The sequence below is a fragment of the Leopardus geoffroyi genome, chromosome B1 (assembly GCF_018350155.1).
Source record: "Leopardus geoffroyi isolate Oge1 chromosome B1, O.geoffroyi_Oge1_pat1.0, whole genome shotgun sequence".
NCBI lineage: Eukaryota > Metazoa > Chordata > Mammalia > Carnivora > Felidae > Leopardus > Leopardus geoffroyi.
This window is the reverse complement of record NC_059327.1, coordinates 14332320-14349647: the sequence shown is the minus strand read 5'-3', so window position 1 is coordinate 14349647 and position 17328 is coordinate 14332320. Positions and strand designations below refer to the sequence as shown.

The 17328-nt window shown below is 46.2% G+C and overlaps 1 long non-coding RNA gene across 1 annotated transcript; it reads left to right on the top strand.

The window, feature by feature from the left end:
• Positions 1 to 10907: 10907 nt before the first annotated feature.
• LOC123582626 lies at positions 10908 to 16794 on the top strand. Its single transcript, XR_006704490.1, has 3 exons — positions 10908 to 11308; positions 13987 to 14063; positions 16186 to 16794. It is a non-coding gene; the product is annotated as an uncharacterized LOC123582626 (long non-coding RNA).
• Positions 16795 to 17328: the final 534 nt, after the last annotated feature.

Here is a 17328-nt window from a genome sequence, read left to right as displayed (position 1 = left end):
CGCAATCAACCCATCAATCAATAAAATTGGTGGAGATATTAATTCTTTTAAAATTATTCTATAAATTTCAGGTGATCTCAGTGATATTGCAACTGGACTTTTTTAAAGCAAGAAACAAACTTATTTTGAGGTCCTTACGGAAAACCAAGCGTACAAGAACGGCCAGAAGATACGTTGAAAAAGAAGGGTAATAAAGTGAGATTAGTTCTACCAGTTAAGCATCTTTCATGCAACAGGAAATAAATCAGTAAGGAGGCGGCATCTGCTCCTGTCAGTGACATGAAGCAGACTCCAGAAATAGACCTACACACATAGAAGAACTGAATGCATGATAGGTCTGTAGAAAATATAATTTCTCCAATAGACGGCATTAGGACAACTAGACAGCCACCTACGGGGAAGAAAGGGAAAAGCATTTCTTCTTCTTCTTTTTTTAAATGTGTATTTTTGAAAGAGAGAGAGAGAGAGACAGAGCATGAGCAGGGGAGACGCAGAGAGAGAGGGAGACACAGAATCTGAAGCAGGCTCCAGTCTCTGAGCTGTTGGCACACAGCCCGATGGGAGGCTCGAACCCACGAACCGTGAGATCATGACCTGAGCTGAAGTCGGACACTTAACTGACTGAGCCACCCAGGCACCCCATGGGAAAAGCATTTAAAAAAAATTTTTTTTTAATGTTTATTTATTTTTGATAGAGCACAAGCGGGGGAGGGACAGAGAGAGAGGGAGACACAGAATCTGAAGCAGGCTCTAGGCTCTGAGCTGTCAGCACAAAGCCCGATGTGGGGCTCGAACTCATGAGCTGTGAGATCATGACCTGAGCCAAAGTTGGACACCCAACCGATTGAGCCACCCAGATGCCCTGGGAAAAGCATTTCTATCTCACATTTCACATCTTAGTAACTTGTAGATACATCAAGAAAAAAGAACATGTTGAAGATTCTTAAATGCGTCATTTCAGGATGAGATGGCCTTTTGTAAATAAGACACAAAAATCTAAAGCCGTAAGTAAAAGTGAAAACATTCTACATAGAAAAATTCCCATAAGGAAGATAACTGACTTTATCTTTCTTTTGAAAGAAACATTTATTTTTGAAAGAAAAATTGCTTTCAATATGCATATATGTATCTAAAGTTCTTAGAAGTTATCAAGAAGAAACATAATAGAAAAAGAAGCAAAGAATGTGACAGGTTTTTGTTGTTGTTGTTGTTGTTGTTGTTTGTTTTTTTTTTTTTTTTTAGAGAGAGTACAAGTGGGCGAGGGCAGAGAGAGAGGGAGACACAGAATCCGAAACAGGCTCCAGGTTCCGAGCTGTCAGCAGAGAGCCCAACGCAGGGCTCGAACTCACAAACTGTGAGATCCTGACCTGAGCCGAAGTCAGACGCTCAACCCAGGCGCCCCTGTGACAGGTTTTTTAATGTTTATTTTCATTTTTGAGAGAGAGAGAGAAAGTGCAAGTGGGAGAGGGGCAGAGACAGAAGGAGACAGAGGATCTGAAATCGAGCTCTGTGCTGAAACAACAGTGAGCTCTATGTGGGGCTTGAACTCATGAACCATGAAGTCATGACCTGAACCAAAGTCAGATGCTCAACAGACTGAGCCACCCAGGTGCCCCAGAAAGTGACAGTTTGAGGAAAGGAAATATCAACGACTGGGGAAATGATGTGAACTCTTAGAACAAGAGATACCAAAACTTCAGTGAGATTCTCTTTTTCTTCTATGAGCTTGGCAAAGACTGAAAAGTCTGGTAACGCCATTTTCAAAGGTGTGAGGGGCAGGTTCTCTCTTCCAAAGCTTTCTGAGTAAATCAACACAACCTTCATGGAAGACAATCCGGCAACATCTGTCACAATCACCAAAGCCTTTGGCCCAGAAATTCCACTTCGAGAAATCGTTCCCACTTCCACGCCTGTCTGTGTGCACGACGATCCATGGGCACGGATAGCGGCCTGTAGTCTTACTTGCCCCTGGCCAGTATCGGTATCTTCGGGGGTCAGTCAGAGGCTGTGACAAGAGCACCCGTCCCGGGATCAGCCTTCCGCACCATGTGTGTGAATGTAAGGAAATGACATCTCCCGGCCTCTACTTCAGCGATAAGGAGACCGGGGCTCTTCCCTGGACAAGAATAATAGTACCTTGAATTACCAGGTTGTTGGGAAAATGAGAGAAAGTGTTCGCCAAGAGCCTGATGGTGCAATGGGTACAGAGCAGGAAGTAAGTGCTAGCTACTGGATCGTTGTTTTTTTTTTTTTTTTTTTTTTTAACCTTTATTTATTTATTTTTTCAACGTTTATTTATTTTTGGGACAGAGAGAGACAGAGCATGAATGGGGGAGGGACAGAGAGAGAGGGAGACACAGAATCGGAAGCAGGCTCCAGGCTCCGAGCCATCAGCCCAGAGCCCGACGCGGGGCTCGAACTCACGGACCGCGAGATCGTGACCTGGCTGAAGTCGGACGCTTAACCGACTGCGCCACCCAGGCGCCCCTAACCTTTATTTATTTTTCAGAGAGAGAGAGGAGCAGAGAGAGGGGCGCAGAGGATCTGAAGCGGGCTTTGCACTGACAGCAGCGAGCCCAATGTGGGGCTCGAACTCTCCAACTGAGGAGTTCGTGACCCGAGCCGAAGTCAGACACTCAACTGACTGAGCCACCCCGGTGCCCCACTGTTTTTTTAAATAAATATCCTTGTCCCCTCTGTTCTTTAAATCAGATGTCCCTGAATGTCAACATCAGGTGCTTTTTAGCTTTTTTTAGTTTATAATCTTAGCTCTGTATCATTCCACTCTAAGTAACTAAAATAGAGAAAAATGCATTTCCTAAATCTGTGTTGTTCATACTGGTGCATAACCTCTTAGCGGATATAAATTCAATTTAGTGGGCTTTTAGCAGCATTTTTAAAAAGTGAACAGAGTAGAATAAAAAAAGATCCGAATACCATATAAATTCCAGAGTAGACGCCATTCTGTGAAACGTTTTCAGCTTGTTTGTTAGAACCAGTGTGTTTATGCACTTGGTCGAGGTATAAAAGGTACTGTGTGTTCTATTTCTGAGACAACTGAAAACTCCTTTTCTAAATTCTAAATTGCCACTTGCCTCGAACATTTGTGAGGGTTTCAGTAGAATCACATCAAATGATCTTGGATTTAACCAGAACAGTCGTTAGATGGGACCAAAGATGGCGGGAAGTCAGAGGGGGTGAATTCTAAAAGTCAGCCAGCCAGAGAGCGTCAAGGACGCTTTATCCCTGACCCCAAGCCATCTCACAGAGCCCTCCAGAGTTCACTTTGAGAGACTGCAAGGACCGAATTCTACAGATTTTATTGGCAGCACGTGGATTTTTGCTTTAACATTTTAGTTCTCTTGTAATTTAGAGCAGAATCATGCATTTTCTTCAAACCTCCTATTTTTTTTTTTTAATGTAAGCTGCAGAACCCGTTTGTTTTGGCACCTGAGCTGTCCCTGTGAGTCACTCTAACACACCAGGCTGTATGGCAGGAATTCGACTTACTACTGTGTTGAGTCAGTCCTTAAAAACAAAAAATACTCCAATTTGACCCCCACCTTGTGATTCTTCAAGCAGAAGGAGAACGTCCTTCTGGAGCGACTGACGATCAGTTTCAAATTTCTTCCTCCACCTTCCTCCGCTTAACCCTTACACAACGTTCCCCTTTTCCATATTCAGTCATTTTATTTAGTATTGAAAGAAATGCTGAATGACAGGGTTTTCGTAGGAAAGACCTGTCAGGCATCTCCACGTAGACAATGGGCCAAGGGCTGCAAAGTGAGCACTTTGTGTGAGAACCTGTGTCCGCATCTGGCCCCACGGACTCCCGCCCCTCTTCCTTAGGCCAACGGGCCAAGGCAGCTTCCCGAACAGCTTCTTTACTTTGCTCTCTGGTGCGTACTTTACTTTTTTTTTTTTTTTTTCTTTTTAAAAGATTACTAGAGCTTTAAACTTTTTTTACTGAGATATCATTGACATATTGCGTAGGTTTTAAAGTGTCGATTTGAGGGGCGCCTGGGTGGCTCAGTCGGTTGAGTGTCGGACTTCGGCTCAGGTCATGATCTCTCGGTTCGTGGGTTCGAGCCCCACGTGGGACGCTGACAGCTCAGAGCCTGGAATCTGCTTTCAGATTCTGTGTCTCCCCCGCTCCCCCACCTCTGCACCTCCCCTGCTTGTGCACACTCTCTCTCTTTCGCTCTCAAAAAGAAATAAACATTAAATTTTTTTAAAAAAATAAAATGTTGATTTGATATTTATATATTGGAATATGATTACCCCCCTAGTGTTTGCTAACACCTCCATCATGCCATACAATGATCGTTTCTTTTTTGTAGTGAGAACCAGTAAGATCTAGTCTCTTAGCAGTTGAAGTATGTAATGCAGTACTATTGACTGAGTCACTGTACTGGGTGTTAGATTTCTAGGGGCGCCTGGGTGGCTCAGTCGGTTGAGCGTCCGACTTCGGCTCAGGTCACGATCTCACAGTCCGTGAGTTCGAGCCCCGCGTCGGGCTCTGTGCTGGCAGCTCAGAGCCTGGAGCCTGCTTCGAATTCTGTGTCTCCCTCTCTCTCTGCTCCTCCCTGGCTCATGCTCTGTCTCTCTCTCCTTCAAAAATAAATAAAAACATTAAAAAAAAAAAAAGATTTCTAAAACTTCGTCATTTTCTAGTTGCAAGTTTGTGTGTATCTCCCCGCGTCCCCACGCTGCCTCTGGTAAGTACTGTTCTACTCTCCGTGTCTACAAGCTTGGCTTTTTTTAGTCTCCACAGGTAAATAATATACAGTATTTGTTTTTCTCTGTCTGGCTTATCTCACTAGGTATAATGTCCTCAATAGCCATCCATGTTGTCGCAAATGGCAGGACCTCCCTCCTTCCCACGGCTGAATAATGACACCATTTTCCCTATCTGCTCAGCCACTGACAGACGCTTATATGGTCTGCAGAGCTTGGCTATTGTGAAGATGGCCACAGTAGACATGGGAGTGCAGGGATCCTATTTTTGATATCTTGTTTTAATTTCCTTTGGATGGATACCCGGAGGTGGGATTGCTGGATCCCATGGTAGTTGTAATTTTTCATTTTTCATTTTTCATTGTACGGTTTTCCAGAGCGGCCCCACCAATTTCCATTCTCACCAAGAGCGCCCAAGGTTGGTCTGGGCACTCTTCTCCGCGTCCCTGATGACTCTTATCTCTCGTCTTCTTGATAATAACCATGCTAACATAGGGGAGGTGCTATCTCCTCGTGGCTTTAACTTACATTTCCCTGATAATTCGTGATGTTGAGCACCTTTTGGCGTACCTGTTGGCCATCTGGATGTCTTCTTTGGAGCACGACGCTTTTTTTTTACAGCCCAAGTAAGACTACAGAAGAGTAAGAACCCGCTCTCTTCCGGTGTTCCCCTTTTTCTTTCTCCGCTCTCCCATTCCACAGACACTGAGTCCACATGCTATCGTGAAACCCTGAAGCTGCCACTTCCTGGCCCATCCTCTTACCAGTGGCCCCTCAGTCTTATCCCAAGTTCCATGTCCCCTCTCTGCCGTGAAAACTCATATTAATGCCTCTGCTTAAATGCCTCTCTTCAGGTTGGAGGAATACTACTTGCGCTGAAGGAGAGAGGTGGTTAGAGCCGTTGGGGCTCAGAACCCAAGGGGAGAGGTGGGCCTGGGTGCGCAGAGGGTACTCAGTGCGTCCAGCAAAAGCAGTGACATGAGTGCGTCTGCAGCCAGGGTGCTAGCTGCGCTGATGGGAGGAGGAGTTGTTTTAAGCCCCAATGGCTCTAACCACCTCTCCCCTTGGGCTCTAAACCCCATTGGCTCCGCCCACCTCTCCCCTTGAGCTCCGAGCCCCATTGCCTCCCCTCGTCTCAAGGACTCTGACATTACCCCTTGCTCTCTTGCATCATCAGTTGCTATCTACTAGATCATTCCCTTCAGCTTCCCAACATGCTCCAGTGTCTCCTGTCAAACGGGAGGAAAAACCTCCCACCCACTCCACTTACCGCCCATTCTGTCTCCTTACCTGCACACCACAGCTTCTCCTCAATAACTGAGCTTTGTTGAGTGCTGGGTAAGTGCCAGCCCAGCCCCTCTCCATGGAGGGTAGAAACCCCTAGCCCCCCCCCTCTGCAGTGGTTCTATTTGCTCCAAGTTGCCTCTCACTTGCCCAGGCTGGGGTGTCTGCCGGGCATTACAAACTGGTGGCACCGGGTCCCTCTGAACACCTACTGTCTCACTTCACTGGGTGCTCGCTGCACGGGGCTGACAAACAGGTGGCTTCTTTGCTGCAGAAGAGACACATCAACATACACAGTAGGGCCGGTACTGACTAGACAGCTCTCCTCTGCTGGGAACGTTGGAATACCGTGGAGGAACCCTGCCCTCCCTGGCTTCTGGAAGTTCACTGAAAGCCAAGGGGTGTCAAAGCCCCTACAGCCCCTACCTGTCAAAGTCAGATCTTCCTTCTCTACAATAAGTTCCATTTTTTTTTTTTTTTTGGCTTTACATTCCTCGGGAGATCCCCACAACTTGGCATTCAGCCTCCAGGACAGATGGCCTTCCTTCCAGCAAGCGTTTCTGGCTGACAGCGTATAAAAGATTCACATCACAAATAGCATCAGCTTCTATAGAAAGGGGGAGAAAGGCCTAGCCAGGAGAGTCCTAAGGAGTGCGGGCGGCTCCTTCTTCCTCCCCCTGTGTGCTGTTTGTTCTCCCTCGTCCAGCCCCCTCTATCTGCAGCATCTATCCAGCTGCTGGGGTTCCTCCACCTTCCCCAAAGTACATGCCTTCCCACAAGCCTTACCCTCCCCCCAATCTAAACGCAACAGAAATCCATTGTCTTTCCTGCAACCCACCATAACCACACGGGCATGGAAAGTGCGAGCTTGCAAACAGATGCAAAGCCCAGAAATGCAGCGTTCACGTGCTGCGAGGTGTGACCCACCCTTCTAAGAGACAGTCGTGGGCAGGGAGCTTCGGCAAGACTCGGAGAGATGCTCTGGCCTTTCTGCTTACAGCCAACAGGCTGCTGGGTTTCGCGTGGTGCGGTGTCAAAGGAGAGTCAGACCTTGTGATCAAAAGAGAGTCAGACCGTAGCGGGGACTGAATGCTTAAAAGCCTCCGGGCGCGAGGCGATCACAAAAAGCCAGCAGAGCAAAGCGGGTTGGGTTTAGGAAAAACAACACAGGGCACGAAGGAAGGACAAGTTTCTCCTCAGCCTCCGAGTCCAGGATAATTGGGGTGACGGGGAGCGCGAGGTCTGCAGAGCGCAAAGTTAGCACCGCCGCCCGACTGCCTCCTGTCGTTGCCATGGAGGAAGGAAGGCGGAATGGTAGCTTTAAAGAAAAGCCAAAGGTCCGTATCTTTATGCAGGCTTCCCTGAATTTAAAACACTGGCAATTAAACAATACTGTTACTTATTTCTTATTTATTTCTTTTAAACGTCTATGTTGATTAGGAGAGAGAGGGCGGGCGCGTGTGCGCCCGGAGGGGCAGAGAGAGGGGCGCAGAGGATCCAAAACAGGCTCCACGCTGACAGCAGAGAGCCGGAGACAGGGCTCGAACTCACGACCTGCAAGGTGGTGATCTGAGCCTAAGTCGGACACCTCATCGACTGAGCCACCCAAGGGCCCCAAAAATAGTCTTTAAATGAGCCAAATAAACCTAGCCATGGAGTAGGCCCCTGGGTCATGAGTTTGTGCCTTGCACAAGGGCCTCAGGTGTAGACTACAAGCCGTGTCACCCGCTAATTGCCAAGCTACATGCCCAAGTTTGAGACAACCTCAGCGAGAAGAAGGAAATCCGTTTCCTGCTTAGTCTGTCGAAAGGAAGGGCGCCTGTTTCCTAATTTGCACCAAGCGCCTGTATGTACCAGCAGAGCTTCTGAGCCACGGGACTTTCAGTGATCAAACCAGAAGATTTACATGTCGGTCGCCCTCTATGGGACTGTGCCCGGCCTCGGTCCGGGGTGTTCTGAGCATAGTTCTGTTTACATCTGTGCGGCTCTTCTGTTGAGAGTTACATGAAAGTGCTTTCACAACTTACAGTAAATCTCATGAAGGGAAAAACCAGGGTTTTATGAGATCGACAGAGGGGCGACCCGCTCTTGTTTGGTGAGAGGCAATGGGGAAACTGCATTCTGGGAAGAGAGAACAGGTGCATTGAGGCAGCCCACCCATCCTTGCTCTCGGAAGACAGCCTCCTCTGTAGGCTAGCCTGGGGCTAGTAAATATATCTGCTTTTTCAATTTTCATTGGTAGCTACCAATGGTTGGCCCACACATCACACGTCTCTACTTAGCCTCTTGCCTGACGGATAGATGGTTTTAAGTAATCATTCTCCATTTCCCCAACCAACAACAAGGGGTAAACATTTCAGACCACCCATTCTACCACCATGACATCTGTCGCCATGTTTGTGACTCTCTAGCGATTTTTTTCTAGCCTGACCCTGTTCTTCTCCAACATTATACTCATGAAAACATCATCAATGACTCTAATTGGCTTGAACGATTTATATAAAAATTTCAGGGGAAATAACCTTTATGTTGCGAAAATTAAAATTCTCTCTTATTGTATATTTCCATATGCATATATATGTAAACATATGTTTATATGTTTACATATATATGCATATGGAAATATACAATATTTGTTATGCAAATATTATGTAAATATATGTAAAATATATGTTTACATATATATGCATATATATTTCTATATGCATATATTTCTGTATTAATCCCCTTTCAGATTTTATCATTTTTCTCAAATGTCCTTTCTAGCAACAAAACAAAAAAAAAAAATTTTTTTTTTTTTTCTCTTCCAGGATCCGGCCTAGAATCACACTTGCACTTTGTTATCATGTCTCTTTGCTCTTTGATCTAGAACACTTGTGTAGTCTTTTTTTGTCTCAGAAGACCTTGACATTTTTTAACAGTATGGGCCAGATAGTTGTACAACGTCCCGCAATTTGAGGTTGTCCGGTGTTTCCTTATGATTTAGATTCAGGTCAGGTTTTTTTTTTTTTTTATATAAGTTTTTAAAAATTTCATTTATTTATTCTTTTTTTAAATGTTTATTTATTTATTCTTGCGCGGGGGTGGGGGGCAGTGCGTGTGGGGGAGGGGCAAAGAGAGAGGGAGAGGGGGAGGATCCCAAGCAAGCTCTGCACGGTCAGCGCGATGCCTGACATGGGGCTTGAACTCCAAAACCGTGAGATCGTGACCTGAGCCAAGATCAAGAGTCAGATACTTAACCGACTGAGCCACCCAGGTGCCCCCGGGTCATGTATTTTTTGGCAAGAGTATCTCAGAAGTAATAATATTGTGTCCTCAGCGTGTGCAGTCAGGGGACACATGATAGCCACTCTTCCCATGCCTGGTGACATCAGCTTTGAACACTCGACAAAGGTAGGGTCTGCCAGATGCCTCCACTGTGAAGTTTCTAGTTTTTACCTTTATAATCAACAAGTATTTTGTAAGGAGATACTTTCCTGTTATGAAAGTGTTTTATTCCATATCCAGCCTTTACCCATAGTTTCTATTGTTGATTCTTGCTCGAAATAACTATGAGTCTAGAGAGGGCCAAGGGGTGATGTTCTAGTTCCATCAGGCCTTCTGCATTTATTTGTTGGCATTCTATGGTCTGGCATTCTCCTCCACACATGAACTTATATCAGCATGGACACATTTCCACGCTGGATTTATTCTGTAATCCATTTTATCGTTATTTACTGTGCTGCTCAATTACTCTCAGATTTGGCCAGCAAACACCCCACCAAATTGGCACCCATATCCTTTTGACAGATCCCCATTATACTCCGGCAAGTCTTTATTTTCTGGCCCAGCAATATTCACGAGGTTATTTCTTAATGAGTTCTTGGACAAAACCCCAAAATGTGGCTCAATGAAAGCAGTTCTATAGACAGCCAAGATGCTGTGATCCAAAAACACTGTAGCTGGTCTTGCTTGATTCAAGGCTAAAACTCAAAGAAACCATAGGAATGGGCAGTCTTCCACCAATCTCCAATAAACACTGAGTCTTCTAAACCAGCTTTTGATAAGATTTGGACATCAGACAATCCCACATTTTGTTTCCTGGCAAAGGTCAATAGCATTGTCCAATACAACTTTCTGCCACGATGGACATGTTCTATATGCGCATTATCCAATAAGGCAGCCACTAGCCATGTGTGGCTGTGGAGCGTTTGAAGTGTGGCTAGGGTGACGGAGAACCTAATTCTTCATTTAAATCAGTTCGTTGTAATTTTAATTTGTATAACCACACGTGGCTGGTGGCTACCATATTGGACACACAGGTCTAGAGAATAGATTTAAATATACTAGAGGAGAAGTGATCAAACACAGCCCTAAGTGAGTTAACAATTAAAGAATTTTGTGGAGGTATTGAACTCAGACCATAAGAATAGCTGTATTTAGGCATTATTTACATAGCAGCGTATAAAATCCTTATGCTCCACCCAGGCGACTCCTAATTTGTGACACATCATCAAAGCATCAGCTTATGGGACATCTATATTTATCCCTGTTTTCTTTCGTTTAGGAACCATGTACACACATCATCAAAAAGTTATTTCAAATCAGTAATATCTGGGGGCAGTGACGAAAGGAGGGAGGCAGCAAAAAAAAATCTTATTTTCTGTTACTTCAACAATCTAAATTTTACTTCAGTGTATTTTATTTATGACTTGTTTATATACTTTGTGGAAAGACAAATAGGAGGGTCTGACCCTGAAGACTGAGGCTGCCCGGCAACACTCTGAGCGAGAACAGAGCCTCCCTCTCCCAGCAGGAGGGGCTGTGCCCAAATAGGACTTCCTGCCAGGCCAACAGGTGCTGGCGACAGGCGCTCCAGGCAGCTAACTCCCTCAACAGCTGCCACCTAAACCTCAGACTGCCCGATGCCCAAGCAGACACTATGTCCCGGTTGGCAAGGCCACTCTCATGCTTAGTCTCTAAAATGGGAAAGCAACTGAGTGGGGGGTGGGGGACTTGAGTCCCCTTGGAGTCTAGATCCACATGAGTCCCAGCCACCCCGGCCCGAGCGCTCGTCCACAGAGTGCTGAGATCAGACACCGTGCACCTGTTCAACCTCTGCTCTTGAGTTCCAGCCTGTTACCGAAAGACTGTCACCATTGTGTGCTCGAGCCCTTCGAAGGACACAGTTTTAATCAAAACAATCCATATTTATTCCCAAGTAGCTGACATCGAGGAAAATCATCAACGGGAACTCAATATATTGCCCTAAAGAAAAGAATGCCCTTTGAGATCTGTGGATTAAATGGTAAGAAAGAATTTCATTGTTTTTTTTTTTTAATTTTTTTTTTTTAATTTTTTTTTTTTCAACGTTTATTTATTTTTGGGACAGAGAGAGACAGAGCATGAACGGGGGAGGGGCAGAGAGAAAGAGGGAGACACAGAATCGGAAACAGGCTCCAGGCTCTGAGCCATCAGCCCAGAGCCCGACGCGGGGCTCGAACTCACGGACCGCGAGATCGTGACCTGGCTGAAGTCGGACGCTTAACCGACTGCGCCACCCAGGCGCCCCAAGAATTTCATTGTTAATGTCCTGATTTCGATGGTGCTCGTTTCGCTTAGGGAGGAGAGTGTCCTTGTTTTTAAGAATTACAAACTAAAACATTCAGGGATGACAGAGCATTATATCAGCAACTTATTCTCAAATGGTTCAGGAAAGTTTCTTCTACTATTCTTGAAAGTTTTCCATATGTTCAGAATTATTTTAAAATCAACAACAAAAGAAGTATGTCAAATAAGAGGGAAATGTACCCCCTTCCCCAGAGATAACACTCTCCCTGGGGACACACTTAATATTTTCTTTCCGCAGGAGACACGTTTGTGCACCCCCTCACCTCGTGTTTGTTTCCCTCTCTTCCTTCCCAACAGAACCCTGGGGGTGTTTAGAGTGGAGACCTGTATTGTAGCCCAGACTCGTTTGCAGAGGGGGGCTCGGTTCTGGGCAAAAAGATAGAAGCTGAGGACTTGTGGAAAGCTTTGGCTTGCTTGCTTGCCTTTTTTTTTTTTTTTTTTTTAATGTTTATTTTGAGAAAGAGAGAGAGAGCATAATCAGGGCAGGGGCAGAGAGAGGGAGAGAGAGAGAACCCCAAGCAGGCTCTGCACTGTCAGCGTGGAGCCTGATGCGGGGCTCGATCCCACAACCCACGAGATCATGGCCTGAGCCAAAGTCGGATGCTTACTCGACTGAGCCACCCAGGCGCCCCTTTAATGTTTTATTTAACAATATGTCTTAAGGATGTTTCCATGTCAGTTCTGGTAAGCACAGTATTTCAGAGCGTGAAGAAACCACAATCTATCCACTCCCCTACTGACTGCTTCTAATCATCAGACATTGCAAGTGATGCTGCCTGGTGTATTCTCATAGTACATCTTCCCACGTGTGTCAACATTTCTGTAGGAGAATCCTGGAAGAAGAGTTGCTGTACCAGAGGCCACGGATGATGGGACATTTTGCTAGATGCTGATAAACCATACCTTCAAAGTCTTCCTTCCGACAGAATTCAGAGCCCGTTCACCCATGCGCTCACGTAAGCAGAATAGTGTCAGCTTTTAGATGAGTAAAGTATGCTGTGCTGTTGTCATTCTCATCTGCATTTACCAGACCCCCCCCCCCCCAGCGACTTTGAGCACCTCTTCATGTCCTTGAAGGCCATTTGTATTTCTTTTGGCTATTAGTATCCTTTGCATATATTTCTGCTCGATTTTTATCCTCTTCCTGGTGATGTGCAGGAGGCTTCTATGTGTTAAGCGACAAAGAGGAGGCGGGACAGTCTGCCAACAGTCTTTCTACCCTGCAAGCAGTCTTTAGGCTAATGTCCGCCTTTGCTACAGTGTATCCTAAACTTGGAGTTTCTCTGGGGCTCCCTCTGGAGAATGGCTTCTTTGCTAACCGTCCTCTCACCCCTCTGTGTTGAGTGGAGTCTGCCTCTGCCTTCGTCATAAATCTGATGCTGTTTGCTTTCAATATTCCAGAATCCCCCCTAAAAATTCTGATTCATGGGTGACACCTTTTCTTCTTTTCCAGCTCAGTTATGGATTTGTTCTTTTAAGAAACATATTGTGTATCATTTTTTTAATGTTTATTTCTTTTTGAGAGACAGAGACAGAGAGAGACAGAGCGGGAGCGGGGTAGGGGCAGAGAGCGAGGGAGGCACAGAATCAGAAGCAGGCTCTTCTCTGTGCTGACAGCTCAGAGCCTAACACGGGGCTTGAACCCATGAGCCCTGAGATCATGACCTGAGCTGAAGTTGGATGCTTCACCGACTGAGCCACCCAGGTGCGCCTATATTGTGTATCATTTTAATCGAATTTTAGGACACAGGGAGGGGAGATCAAGACCGATAGTGACTATGTCGTCTGCGGAAGAAGCTCCTTCTGCATTTTCCACTGGTCTCTGGGGTCATTGTCAAGGATAAGCTTTCCAGTAGAGTAGTAAAAGAATAGAATGTTGCCCCTGCCCCCATTCCCCAAAGGAAAGTAGTTCAAATACCAAGAAGAGCTAATGAAAATTTGCGGATTTTTCAGAAAAGAGTGAAGATAAAAGTCATTTAATTCCTAAAGGCTAGAGTCCCCATATGTTCAAGTGACTAATAATAGACTAATAAGTTATTTAAAAAAATGTCTTCCCCAGTCGTTTTTAATTAAATGTGAACATCCCTGGGCTGCTGATAGAGGATTCAATGCTTAAATTTGCAAATGATGTTGAGTTTGACATCGGGATTAGAATGTCAAAAATTAAAACTAAGGCACATGACTGAAAGTCTGTTCAGGAGTTCAGGAAATAACTCGATGAGGAGAATTTACACTATGGAGCCTTTATATCTGTGTCTTAGAGAATTTATTTGAAAATGAAAATGTAGTCATTTTTCCAATAATAAGAGCTTTATGATACCTCTGAAAGTAATTAGACACAATGGTTTCCCTTAGAAATGTGTCCCAAAGCCCTGGAAGAGGAGACGGGAATCCTGCAGTAGCCGTGACATCAATGTCCCTTACAGCCCTGGGTAAGTCAGCACAGCTTGATGGTGTCGGGGACAAGGGAGGCGGGCCCAGGCGTGGAGCCTGTCAGAGCAGGGGACAGAGAGACACGAGAGAGAACAGCAGCACATGTGAGAATGATCTGTCCAGCCCGCAGGCTGCACACATATGGGACGGCAGGGGAAACAAAAGCAGCCACAAGAAACGGGGTTGGGTAGCTGTCACGTCGCAGCCGGAAGAGCCCGTGCAAGTGCCTGCGGTAGGACACCGAGGCCGCCCAGTGCTCACTGCGTCCGTCAGGCTCTCCAGAGACAGAGAACCAATGGGATGTGCATGGAGATATATACAAAGAGATTTGTTTCGAGGAATTGATCCACCCAATTGTGGGAGGCTGGCAAGTCCAGAGCCTGCAGGGTAGGCTGGCAGTCTGGAGACCCAGAGTAGAGTTGATGTTGCAGTTCAAGTCCAGAGGTAGTCGGCTGGCAGAATTCCTTCTTCTTCACGGGACCTCAGTCTGTTTACTCTTAAAGCCTTCACCTGATTGGACGAGGCCCACCACATCATGGAGATTAATGTACTTTACTCAAAATCTACCGAATTAAATGTTGATACGATCTAAAAATACCCGCACAGCACCATCTAGACTGGTGTTTAAATGAATATCTAGATACCGTGGCCTAGCCAAGGTGACATATAAAATTAACCATCATACACGCCTTTCTCCTCGGTTCTCCCTCAACTGGTGAGGAGGTCTGGGATGATGGGGAGGGCTGGATTTCCGGCGGTTTCAAAGGCAGCGAAGAAATGCTGTTTGGTTTCTGCCACTGTCGCCTGGGTCTGAGGAAAACCTGCATTAGAACGAACACTGTGGGGGGGGGGGGCGCGCCTGGGTGGCTCAGTTGGTTAGGCGAATGACTTCGGCTCAGGTCATGATCTCATGGTTCGTGAGTTCGAGCCCCACGTCGGGCTCTGTGCTGACAGCTCGGAGCCTGGAACCTACTTCAGATTCTGTGTCTTCCCCTCTGTCTACCCCTCCCCTGCTCACGCTCTGTGTCTCTCTGTCTCTCAATAATAAATAAACGTTAAAAAAAAATTAAAAAAAAAAAAAAAGAACAAACACCAGGAAGTGATCATGTTGTGAAAAATTTGACATTATTACCTGATGCCATACACCATGAATGTGCCCAGTCTACACGCAGATGCTGTTCGGATTCCTGACAGATCCCTCCTGTCATGATTGAAGCCCGTCACCCTCAAGCCTCGGTTCTCAAACTTCCAGAGGAGGAAGGGCCATTCTTTATTTTGTTGTTGTTGTTATCACAAGGAGAAAAGAAAATATCAAAGCTATTTTTCCGTTTTCCCAGGAGAGAGCACAGGTTGATCTCTCCAAAACCTCTGAGTTTTACATCTCTTTCGCATGAAAATCTACGCCTCTGGGGAAGAAAAAATTTATTTGTGAGCTCAGATGTTTGCAATAGAGAGCGTCCCGGCAGAAAAGTAATTATGTGTCCTGGAGAGGCTGGTTGAAGGGAAGGTGTGAGGTTCGTCCCAGTGCTGTCCTAGCGTTAAGGGGGAATACCCGAAATGGGCCGTTACAACAAGTGCAGAAACCCCTAGATCAGGAATCACGTGCACCCAGATTCTAATTCTGACGCTGCCACTAACTGATCATGTGACCTCAGGCAAATCGCTTCAGTGTTCTCTCCCTCAGTTTTCCAGATCTTTAAGATGGAGATAATAATACATGCCTCCCTCCCAGAGTTAGTGTGCTTCTTAATTTTGATAATATACATAAATGTGCCAAGGGCCACGTAAACGTGAATAACTATCACTTCTTTGGACAGAGACAGCTGTTTCTGGCAACAAAATAATACTGAAATTGGAGAACTAAGGTCACCTACCTGATCATTTTTTTTTTTTCAACGTTTATTTATTTTTGGGACAGAGAGAGACAGAGCATGAACGGGGGAGGGGCAGAGAGAGAGGGAGACACAGAATCGGAAACAGGCTCCAGGTTCTGAGCCATCAGCCCAGAGCCCGACGCGGGGCTCGAACTCACGGACCGCGAGATCGTGACCTGGCTGAAGTCGGACGCTTCACCGACTGCGCCACCCAGGCGCCCCAATCATTTTAATCTTTAACTCACAGGCAGCGGGGACTCTAACACTTGCTAACGCCCTGTACAGAGACGGCATTGGCAGATCCCTGGCGATCGATTTTATGAACTCTGGAAGTGTTGATTTCAATGTTTATTTTTGTTTCGGATGTGGAGCCAGAAAGAACAGCAGTGATGCTGAGTTGCTGGAGGAACACAGCAGATGGACCCCCTGTTGGGACCTTTCCTTCCGTTCTGGGCACCCGGACTGCCCTGGAGTGAGAGGCTATCAGTCACATGGACCCCTTTTCTCCAGTGCAGGCAAGTGAGTGGCCCGGGCTGGCCAATCAGAACACCCACCTCCCTTGCCCCAGTGACTGGTCCAGGAGCGGTCATGTGACCTAAACTGACTCCGGACCTTCTCTGTGGCCCTGATGTCAGCCCTGAGGAAGAGAGGTCTTCTCTTCTTTGTGACTGTGAGCATTTTGTCTTTGGTTTCTTAGCAAATGTGTGTGTTGTGAGTCGAAGAGCGTCCCCCGCCCCCCAGCTTCAGGTGCACCCACAACCTCAGCATGCAACCTTAATTGGAAATAGGGTCTTTGCAGGTAACATTGGTTAAAAATCTTGAGATGATGGGGCGCCTGGGTGGCTTGGTCGGTTAAGCGTCCGACTTTGGCTCAGGTCATGATCTCACGGTCCGTGGGTTCGAGCCCCGCGTCGGGCTCTGTGCTGACAGCTCAGAGCCTGGAGCCTGTTTCAGATTCTGTGTCTCCCTCTCTCTCTGCCCCTCCCCTGTTCATGCTCTATCTCTCTCTGTCTCAAAAATAAATAAACATTTAAAAAAAATTTTAAAAATCTTGAGATGATGGGGCGCCTGGGTGGCGCAGTCAGTTAAGCGTCCGACTTTGGCTCAGGTCATGATCTCACGGTCCGTGGGTTCGAGCCCCGCATCGGGCTCTGGGCTGATGGCTCAGGGCCTGGAGCCTGTTTCAGATTCTGTGTCTCCCTCTCTCTCTGCCCCTCCCCTGTTCATGCTCTATCTCTCTCTGTCTCAAAAATAAATAAACATTTAAAAAAAAAATTTTAAAAATCTTGAGATGCAATCCTCCTGGATTTAGGGTGGGCCCTACATCCAGTGACCAGTGTCTGAAAAGGAAGAGGAGAGGACACAGAGACACAGAGAAGAGGCAGACCTT